This window comes from Sciurus vulgaris, assembly GCF_902686455.1.
Source record: "Sciurus vulgaris genome assembly, chromosome: 5".
Lineage (NCBI taxonomy): Eukaryota > Metazoa > Chordata > Mammalia > Rodentia > Sciuridae > Sciurus > Sciurus vulgaris.
Genome location: NC_136465.1, coordinates 135,229,236 through 135,240,974, shown reverse-complemented (window position 1 = coordinate 135,240,974; position 11,739 = coordinate 135,229,236).

Below are 11,739 nucleotides of genomic sequence, written 5' to 3'. Positions count from 1 at the left end.
GGATGGAACTAGAGACTACTATATTAAGTAAAATGAGCCAACTCAGGTCAAGGGTCATGTGTTCGCTCTCATATGTAGATACTTGAGAGAAAAAAGGAAAAAGGTGAAGGGGGGAAATCTCATGAAAATCGAAGGGAGCTCAATAGAGTAGAAGAAAGGGGCTAGAGGGAAGGTGGGAGAGGGAAAGGGGAAATACTGGGGAATGATATTGATGGAATGATATTGGCCGATTATATTGTTATATTATGTACATGTGTGAATATGTAACAATGAATCCCAATATTATGCATAACTATAATGTACCAATTAAAAATAAGGAAAAAAGCAAAAGAAAGAGAGAGAGAGAGCAAACATCAGAACCAGATTCAACATGGAAGAGATTTTGAAAATAATCAGATTGGGAATTTAAAATAAGTATGATGAATGCTAGGGGTTCTGTTGATTGGATAAAGAACACGACATGAAAGAAAAAAAAAGGAGTAATACAAGAACAGAGATAGAGATTCCCAGAAAGGATCAAAAAGAATTTTTAGAAAACCAGACATGGTGTTACATGCCTGTAATTCCAGATATACAGAAGACAGAAAGGAGGATCACAAGTTCAAGGCCTGCCTGGGTAACTTAGCAAGACCTCGTTTAAGAATAAAATTTAAAAGGACTGGAGGTGTAGCTCAGTGGTGGAGTGCTTGCCTAGCATTATGTGAGGCCCTGAATTCAGTCATCAGTACTGAAAACAAAAAGAAACTAGAATTATTGTAACAGAAATGAAAAATGACTTTTATAAGTTTATTAGCTGACACATGATTGAGTAAAGACTATCTGAGCCTGAGAACATCTCAGTAGAAAACTTTCAAAACTGAAAAGCAGAAGGAAAAAAAAAAAAAAAACCTAAAGAATAAAAGGAAAGTATCAAACAATTGTGGGATAATAAGATGTAACTGGAAGGAGAATAAAATATATGTAATTGGAAGGAGAGTAAAAAAAGGAACAAACAAAATATTTGAAACAACCATGACCGAGAATTTTTCTGAATTTAATGTCAGACACCAATTCACAGGTCCAGGAAGTTCAGAAACCAGAAAACAGGATAAACGTAAGAACAAAAAGAAAGAAAAAATTCTTAGGAATACTCAAGGTACAGAAGAAATAAGAATCAAAGACAAAACAAACAGAAAACAACAGCAAACTTTCACTGTCACAAGAAATAATGACTGAAAATGTCCAAATTCTGGGGAAATATGAGGATTTTCAGGTACATGAAGCTCACATTTCTAATCAGGTTCAAACCAGAGATGCCTTTACCAAGGTACATTACAATAAAACTGTCAAAAATGAAAGAGAGCAGTTTGAAAGCAACAAGAGAAAAAGGCTCATTGAATGCAAGGAAACTTCCATAAGACTATCAGCATATTTTTCCACAGAAATGTCACAGATCAGGGAAGAGTGGGATGATATATCAAAAGTACTGAGGAAAAAACAAAAAGAACTACCAACCAAGAATACTTTACAGAGCAAATCTGTCCTTCAGAAATGAAGACGATGTAAGAACTTTTCTGGAAAAACAAAAGCTAGTGAAGTTTCTGAAGTAATATGCTTGATTCTATTCTCTCCATCTTTTATTTATCTACTATAGGCTTTTGCTCTGCTATTATGAGGCTTACCTAAAATACCCTACAGTCATAGTAGGCTATGCTATGTTCTGAAAAAATTGCTAAAGGGAATTCTGCAAGCTAAAATAGATGTTAATAGCATAAAAAACAAAAAAGGATAGAATTCACCTGTAAAGGTAAGTTTATAGTCAAAGTCACAATAATCAAATACTCTAATGGTGTTTTGTGAATCATTCTAACTCTAATATGCAGGTTAAAAAACAAAAAAATCAAAAATAACTATAGGTATAATAATTTGTTAGTGAGCATACAATATAAAAAGATGTGACTTGTGACTTCAAAATCATAAAACACGAAGAGAGAAAGTGCAGAAATTTGTGTATGGCCAAAATTAAATTATCAACTGAAGTCATTATTACTATAGGTCTGTAAACCTCATGGTAACCACAGAGCAAAAACCCTAGGATGGATACACAAAAGACAAGAAGACATACTAATTAAAACTTAAAAAAGAGCAGATAGCTATACTTATACCAAATGAACTAAACTTTTAAGTATAAACTTTAAGAGTAAACAAAGAAAGTTCTTAAATAATAATTAAGAGGTCAATTATATGCATTCAACCTAAATATATAGATCAAATATTTGCATATATAAAGAGAAAAATAAACAATACAATTATAGCATGTGTTATCATTTAGATATGTGTCCCCCAAAAGCTCATGTGTGAGACAATGTAAGAAGGCTTAGGGATGAAATGATTGGATCAAGAGAGCCTTAACCCAATCAGTGAATTCTTCCCCTTACAAGGATTAACCGAATAATAATTGTAGGAATGTAGGGTGTGACAAGAGGAGGTGAGTTCCTGGGGTGAGCATTTGGGATATATATTTTATCTGTGTTAAGTAGAGTTCTCTGCTTTTTGATCATGTCCTGAGAGGCTTTCCTCCACCATACCTTTCTGCCATGATGTTCTTCTGCCTTACCTTGAACTTCAAGGAATGGAGCCAGCATTCTTCGGACTGAGACCTCTGACACTTTGAGCACCCAAATAAACTTCTCCTTCTCTAATTGTTTTTGTCAGGTCTTTCAGTTACAGCAATGAAAAAACCGACTAAAACAGTAAGTGAATTTATTACTCTACTTTCACTTTATAGATACATAGATCATCAGGGTAGATTTGTATGGAAACATTGTACTTGGTGAAATTTACATAAGTGGACCTAATAGGCACATAGAGAACATTCCCTCCAACCTTAGCAGAATACACATTCTTCTCAAATACACACAGAACATTTTCCAAGATAGAGTATGTTAAACCACACATCTTAAATTTAAAATGAGTAAAATTATATCAAAATCTTAGCAGACCCTTTACCATAAATGATATACAGATGACAATTAGCATATGAAAAGATGATGCACAGCACATAAAAACCAGAACACTGACAAAACCAATGCTAGCAAGGATGTGAAGTACCAAGAATGCTTATCATTGCCAGTGGGAATGCAAAATGGTACAGTTATTTGAAAGTAGTTGGACAGTATATTACAAAATTCTTATGATACCATCCAGCAATTTTACTCTTTTGTATTTTCCCAAAGGAGTTTATAAGTTATGAGCATACAAAGTGTATTTACAAAAATAAATGCACAACACCAAGAGCTAACTCTAATGTAAACTATAGACTTTTGTGATAATGATGTTTTAAAGAACCGTAGCAAATGTACCACTGTGGTGGAAGACATTAAGAGAGGAGGCTATGCTTATTTGGGGAAAGGAGACATCCCCCTTGAAAACACTCTGTGAGATCTGCTCAGTTTTGCTGTGAACTTAAAACTGCTCTAAATTATTTTTAATTTTCCTTTTATTGGATTATGTAGAGGCAAATGAGAGGGGGGAGGGTGTGAAGGTATGAAAGATGGTGGAATGTGACAGATATCATTACCCTATATACATGTATGATTACATCAATGGTGTGACTCTACATCATGTACAACCATAGAAATGAAAATTTGTACTCTATTTTGTACAATGAATGCAATCTGTAAAATTTTTTAAAAAATCTACACACACACACACACACTCATAAATATTCACAACTCAGTAGAATAGTGTTTCATAAAAGATAGAAAAATCAGGACTTGGATAAATTTTATTACAAAAAAATTAAAAATAAATTGTACCAGAAAAACACTATCAACAAAATTAATATAATATATAAGCAAATCTCGTATGAGATGTGACCAACATCTCGTATGAGATGCATATTTTATATAATTATAAAAATATGCATGAAAATTAAATTTTCAAATCCATAAAATAGAAAAATAGATAAACATATAAACAGCAAATTCACAATAAGAAATAGACAGGACAAATATGAAAGTAAGACAGATTTCTTGTAAGCAAGGCAATATAAAGTTATTAGTGAATGGAGAAAATTGAGAAATGCAAATTAAAATAATAATGCATGATTTTTTTTACCCATTACCTCCTTTCAGATATAATACATCTGACTATATCAAATGTTTGCATAAATGTAGGGAAATGATTAGACACTCTATCCTTCAAATAGAGCTTAGGGGAAATGTATGAGGTTATATTCCACTTATGGAATAGTTCAGCAATATGTTTTTAAGTCTAGATGCTGGATTATGAATAGGCACATTTTTAATGAAATAACAATTTACTGTTTGTATCTTTCTCTATTTACCTTTTTTTCCAGTATAGGAATGTAGATACCGTGTGTTGAATGTTAAAAGATATGAGTGGGATGTATTCACCCGGCTAGATCTCCAAAACAAACACAAAGGGAAAATATACAGAATAAACTGGAAAGTATGTCCATATGGTAATGAGAAAATATTAAACATAAACATAACCAAAACTAATAGGTGCAATGCAGTATATTATTTCGACAGAAGAATTAACCACAAACTAGCAAATGAGATTGCTTTTATCAGAATTCACCAAGTACATGCATAGTGGAACTCCACGTTTGGTGTATAGAAGTAGGTTTTCAAAAAGTACATTGTTTTAATACATATAATTATTGGCTCATTTTTAAGGAAAATGAAGACTGGAAATGATGCTATTGATATTAACTATAAAGAGTGAAAATTCGTTATTATAGCCAATTTTGTTTCCTTTTTATATTTTAAACTTTGAAAAGTTCCATATAATCCTTCAACTAGATGTATGTAAATTCACTTCTAAAAAGTCTGAAGTCTGAAGGTTTACATCTTAATACTGAAAAATAGAAAGAAAACAAAACTCCAACAATGATTTTAAGAAGCAAAAATTGTGAAAGTAGGAGGCTTAACAACTGAAGTAAATTTTGGACAAAATAGAAATATGAGGTACATGAAAATTTCCCTTGATGCATGTCTGTATTGTTTTTATCATGAGAATGGATTTACATATAAAATCTACAATTTAAAGTATGATGACAGTATTAAAAATATATAAAATTCAAAGTATGGTAAAAAGAACACAAATAATAGAGATATCAAGTGCTTCCAGAACTGAGAATAATGTGGAATGCCATAATTTAATACTAATTTGCTACTAAGAAACCCTATTTCTGGCAATGTGATCATTTTAAAAAGACAGAGATCAATTGCATGACTAAAAATGTCAAGTATACTAAAACCAAATCCAATTGCCCATAAATATATCTTTAAAAAAAAAATCTCAAGAAAAAAGTAGTGAGATAGAAATGCTTTTGGAAATATCCTCATGAAGAGGACTGGCAATGTGTTTTTCATCAAACCACAAGATCTGCATTTAATAAATGCCTCTTCTGGTCCTTTTGCACATTGAAATTTGAAGGTAGTGGATTTTGAAGAACTTAAAGTGAATGAATGACATAACTTAGAGAAGTCACTGCAAGCAAAGACGACAGTCCTAACTGCGCTCCATACACTGGTTGGTTGCCTTTCTATTATGCAGGCACAAAATGAGTAGATTTTCAGCTTATGGGAGAAATAGAATACTTTTTATAACAATGCTTCCACTATATTATTATTGACTAATTGAATTTTTTCTCTTGTAAAACATTGAACCGCCCACTTATAATTCCAGGGACTGGGGAAGATGTAACAGGAAGCTTGCGAGTTCAAGGCCTGCTTCAGCCACTTAGTAAGACTCAAATTAATTAACTAGTTAATTAGTTAATAAAACATTGATATGCCATGCAAAAGTCACTGTTAGGGCTGTCTGTTTGCACATCCAATTTCAACAGCATTGTATGTTTTATTTGATAGCATATCCCAAGCATTATATATTCTTCCCTCCTGACTTACTTAGTCTCAAAGCCATTCAATTCCACTGGGCAAAACTAGCTATATAGAACATTTCAACTCTTGGTGGAGAACGGTCATTTTGTTTTTGTTATTGAGATTTTGTTTCATTGAATAGTACATAGTGTTGCTTCTGCACGTGCAATAAGTCTTGAGACAGCACAAGGAAAAGACAGAACTCAGCTTACACAATATTACCAAATTAAAGGACCTTGGATGGGGCTGGACCTGATCAAGTGTTAAGTAAGTGTGACTTGAGAATGTACTAGTGCTAGCAATCTTAAATTTTATTTAAAAAGTAAGAAAAAAAAACGGAAATACTAAGATTATTGTTGTTGTTAAGTACTGGAAATTGATTTTCTTTTTCCTTGAAAATTGTCAAATGATAACTATTGCAGTTGGTCTGAGTGCAGTCCTGAAACAGCTATTGGGAGACTTTTCTAGTCATATAATTTAATGATTCTTAAATTTCACAAAGTGCCTTTTAATTTTATTTTAGTTTTGTAACCAGAACAGCTTATATTTGTATAGCTCTTTCCACTTCACAAATAAAAGTGTTGAGTAGTAGAGTAGACCAGGGTGTTTGAAATCAGATTTGAACTAATTGTAACTGTTCTGGCGTATGTTAATAGGTGTAGTATCACCTTAGTAAAGCTGCCAATCTTTTCTGCCTTGATTAATATAGCTGTTATTAGAAAGGTGAACAGAGAAAGCTGAATATTATAATTGAATGGCAGTTTTTCATTTAATTCTCTTACTTTACTTAAGAGATTTGCATTATTTTTATCAATTCACAGGTTGGGACACGGTGGCAGAAATTGTTTAAATCAGTTTTTAAGTGACAGAACCAAACCTAGATTTTCATCAAAATTTTATGAGAATTTGCCTAGAATTCTACACTAGAAAAGAGTAACAAATACTAGAAACCACCATAATTTTTCCTCCCTCTGCTCTATCTTTCTGGGTACAGTATATTCCTGAGTATTTATTTCTTAGCTGAGTGTTTATGGAACTGAATTTAATACTCAGAGTGTCTCATAAAATGCCTCCCCTTAACAGGAGTTTCTGTCTTTGAAATAAGTTCTTTGGCAGAGTTATCTTTGATCACCCAAGACAACTATAGCTTGGATTCATTTTCAAAGTGCTTCATTATCATTAATTATTTCATGGAGAGACTTTGTAGAGACAAAGATGTCTGAAAAATGGCAATCTCTTTGCTCAGTTGTCTTTGTGATCATTTACTAAGTCAAAACAAAACAAACCCAAAAAATAATTTCCTTTTTTCCTATTTTCATGTTTCTGTAATCATCAGAAAATGTCACAGCACCATTTATGCATCACAGTAGGTAAAAACAAAGGATGTTCCTACATACAATGTGTATTCACCTTCCGGTCACAGCAGGTGAAAATGAAAGCCAACTAACTCTTGCACTGTCCATCTCTGCTATTTATCTGTTTGTTTATCACCCTTTAGTCATTCCCAGACAGTTCGCTTCCAGGATTTCTTCATAGTCTTTAAGTCATTGAGGACCTGATAGAGCTTTTGTCTGTGCAAATTACATCTTCAACATACTTAACTATATTGGAAACTGAAACTCAGAACATTTTCAACATATTTATTAAAGTATAACAACAAAATACATGTTAACAAAAAGGAACACTTTATGACATTTTAATACATTGTTTTACATTTTTGCAATTTTTAAAAATATTTGGCTTGATATAAGTCTTCTGGATTACTGTCTGCCACAGTGTTAATCTGTGGTGATATCATAAGTGACGTAGCTTCTGGAAAATTACACTGTACACTTGTTAAAGAATAAGAAAAAGGATAAATGACATCTTAGAATTATTTTAAGAGCTCATAGGTACATAATTTACATACTGTAACGTGTTTAAATTATAAATTCGATGTTTCTTATATTCACTCTTATGTAATAATCACTATAATCTAATTTCAGATCATTTTTGTCAATGAAAACTCTGTACCTATTACCTGTTACTCCTCCCACAGCACCTCGCAACTACTAATCTGATTTTTGTAGGTATAGATTGGCATATCCTGAACATTTTATATAACTATCATCATAAAGGAAGTGGCCTTTTGTAACTGGCTTCTTTCACTTACTGTGCAGTCACATGTCACTACTCTATTCCTTATTTTACCAAATAATATTTCATAATATGGATCTATCACATTATTTGTTGGATCTCAGAATTTTTTTTCAGTTTTTTGACATTTATGAATAATGATGCTATGAACGTAAGTTCATGAGATTTACTTCGGACATGTGCTAGGATTTTCCTTAGATTTCAGGTCCTTAGTAACTCTATTTTTAACATTCCAAGGAACTGCCAAACTATTTTCCATAGTAACTGCACCTTTTGCATTCCCACCAGCAATGTTTAAAGGTTTCAATCTACATGTGTTGTCACTAATACTTGTTATTGTCTTGCTTATTTTACACAGTCCCCTGAGTGCACAGTGGTTTCTCATTTTGGTGTTATGGCCCCATAAGTACTAATGGAGTTGAGCATCTTTTCATGTCCTTATTTAATTTATTCAGATGTCTTTTTAAGAAAAATGTCTATTCAAACCATAAGTCTCTTTTTATAAATTGGGCTGTAAGAGTTCTTTATATATCCTGAGAATAGTCAGGATAGATACATTTGTGTGTTAACGTGGTTGAGCCACTGGTATCCAGTTATTTGGTCAAACATTATTCTGGATGTTTCTGTGAAGATGTTTTTGAATGAGATTGACATTTAAATAGATGGATTTTGAGTAGACTGTCCTCCATAATGCAAATAGACCTCATCTCATCAGTTGAAGAACCAAAACTAACTTCTGAACCAAGAGTCCTGCTAGCTAGCTGACTGCCTGTGGACTCAGATTGCAACTCCTTTTTGTTCTCTAGCCCATTTTTCAGATTTTGGCCTTAGCAAGCCTCCATAATCACATAAATAGTTCCTTGAAATAAATTTATATCTATGTGTATATGAACTTAACCTTGTTTCTCTAGAGAATCCAATACACTCACTTTGTGAGATGTGATTTACAAAGAATTTTCTCTGTGGTGTCTTTTAAAGCACAAATTTCCAGAATTTAGATTGAGTTCAATTTAATAATCGTTTATGCTTTTAGTGTTATATCTATGAAATCGCTGCTTAACCCAAATTCAATCAGATTTACTCCTACATTTTCTTTAATAATTTGACGATTTCACCTCTTTCATTTAGTTCTATGATCCACTTGGAATTAATCTGAGTATATGATGTATGATAGTTATCTAAATTTATATTTTGCATGTAGATATAGAATTGCCAACAATATTTGTTGAAGCTAGCATTATTTTGAAAATATAGTTTACCCTACAGTTTTCCTAAAAAGGTCCATGAACTACTCTTGGGGAACTGCTTTCCTGCCTCTAAGTATCTTCACACCGTAGCATCACTTTCTTGGAAGATCTTAAACAGTGGGTGGTGGTGCACATTTGTAATCCCAGTCACTGAAGAGGCTGTTCAGCAGGAAGATCCCAAGTTCAAGTCCAGACTGTCAATTTAGGAGAACCCGGTCTTAAAATAAAAAAATAAAAAGGACTGAGTATGAAGCTGTATTCAAATCCCAGTACCAAAAACAAAAACAACCTTTTTTTTCTGATCTATTTTAGCATAGGGCTATTCAATCCATTCACAGGTCCAGGAGAATTTAGAATAATGACTGTAATGTCGATTGACAAAGAAATGTATTCATATTGATTTCCCAAGTACAAGTTGGAACTGGATTATTTATCTGGATTTCAAACTTTAAACTAAAAAAATGATCATGTGACAATTTTTCTGATATAGTATAACTTGTAAGAAGTCCCTTAGCTCTGAATTTTTTATGAATCTCCAATTTTTGTAGTCCTGGAAATATGCTAACACTGTTGCTTACTACCTACTGTACTTAACTTCCTATAAAGTTATATGCATGAAAAATATTTTCTTTGGAAACTTACTTATGGCCATATGAACTGGAGTCTTGTTTTATTATCAAAAAATGATAATAATAATATTCAAATGGTATGTCTTTTAAAAATTTTTTGTTATTTTTAGTTATACATGACAGTGGAATATATTTTGCCATATTATATACACATGGAGTAAAATTTCCCATTCTTGAGGTTATACATAATGTGAAGTTACACTGGTCATGTATTCATATATGAGCATAGGAGAGTAATTGCAATTCATTCTTCTGTCTTTCCTATTCCTATCCCGGATCCCTTCCCTTCATTCCCCTTTGTCTAATCCAAAGTATTTCTATTCTTCCCTACTCCTCCTTGTTGTGTGTTAGCATCTGCATATCAGAGAGAGCATTTGGACTTTGGATTTTGGGGATTGACTTATTTCACTTAGGTAGTCTCCTGGTCCATCCATTTACTGGCTAATATCATATTTTCATTTTACTTCATAGCTGAATTATTGCTTCTTGATAAATGGCATGTCTTAAAACAAATTTAAATTATAAACCAAGCACTCAGTACTGAAATATACGTTGTTTTAATTAAACCTAAGAATAACCTCTATAGTCAGTATTATTCCTCTTTTAAAGGGAACAAAAGATTTAAGCACAGATTGCTAAAAAGCTATCATTGTGTTAAGACTAAAATAATGAACATAAAATATCCAGTTTAAGACTACTCAAAAATGCCTAACTACACTAAGAAAAAACTGAGTAAACATAAGACACATTAATATGCATTGTTCCAAATAAAATATAGCTAAACTTTTGTTAAATGAGCTGAGCTTTATCACTGATATCAGAAAACTTTCCTGAGTAGGGGTTTAGGGAATGGTGGAACATTTATAAACCTAAAGGCTTTAGACTCTTAGGTTTTCTTTCCTATCACTGCTGATTACAAAGATATTTGCATGTAAATAGGAATTTTCTTCTGTGTAATCAGCAGGCTCTTCCTTAGGTTTGATATGCATGCTTTTACCATGGTTTCTTTTTTCCTCAGTAATCAATTCAAATATCACAGACACACAGGGCTATGACATCATCTGATAATCCAAAATTAGAGACAGGAGATCAAAAAGGGGAAAACACTTTCCATACAAATGTCTCAACCATCTGCAAAATGGTTAACCCTGATGTATGGGAAATTCTGATGGTTTTATGAGAATTAGTCTGTCACATAATGCCCGACAATATGCTCAATCAGTTCATGATATTAATAGTAATATGAATAAATGAATTTGTTGCTCTATCCAAAGTAAATAACTGCACTATTATTCTTAATGAAAGTCTTTTCATTCAAATTTAACCTCAGTGTTCAGATTTCTTAAAGAATTTAACTGCACTCTTCTATGGATTTTTTTTTTGGGGGGAAAAGTTATATATATAGGAGTAATACATACATATATCAGACTATATGACTATATATATAAATATACATATGATTTATATATCTCAGACTAAATGACTATATATAATATATATATCAGATTCTCTAGGAAACTAGAGAGTTAACTTTACTAATAAACTAGTATAATTTAAGAGTAGATATTTTTCAATTCCCAAGGCCTCTGAACATTTCATAACACATAGTGAATTACTGCTTGTAAATTAACAGAACTATGTAATAGCAGACTCAGTACAATTGAATATGGCACATTAAACAATGTACAACAATATAAAAATTATTTTGCAAACAGAAAATGTGCTTTCAGGAATCAAGAAGAAAAATAACACTTCGGCAAATCAACTAATACAAATACCTTGAATATAAACACACTTTTTAAAAATATACAAACTAGAATTTTTCAGAAAAAAAAA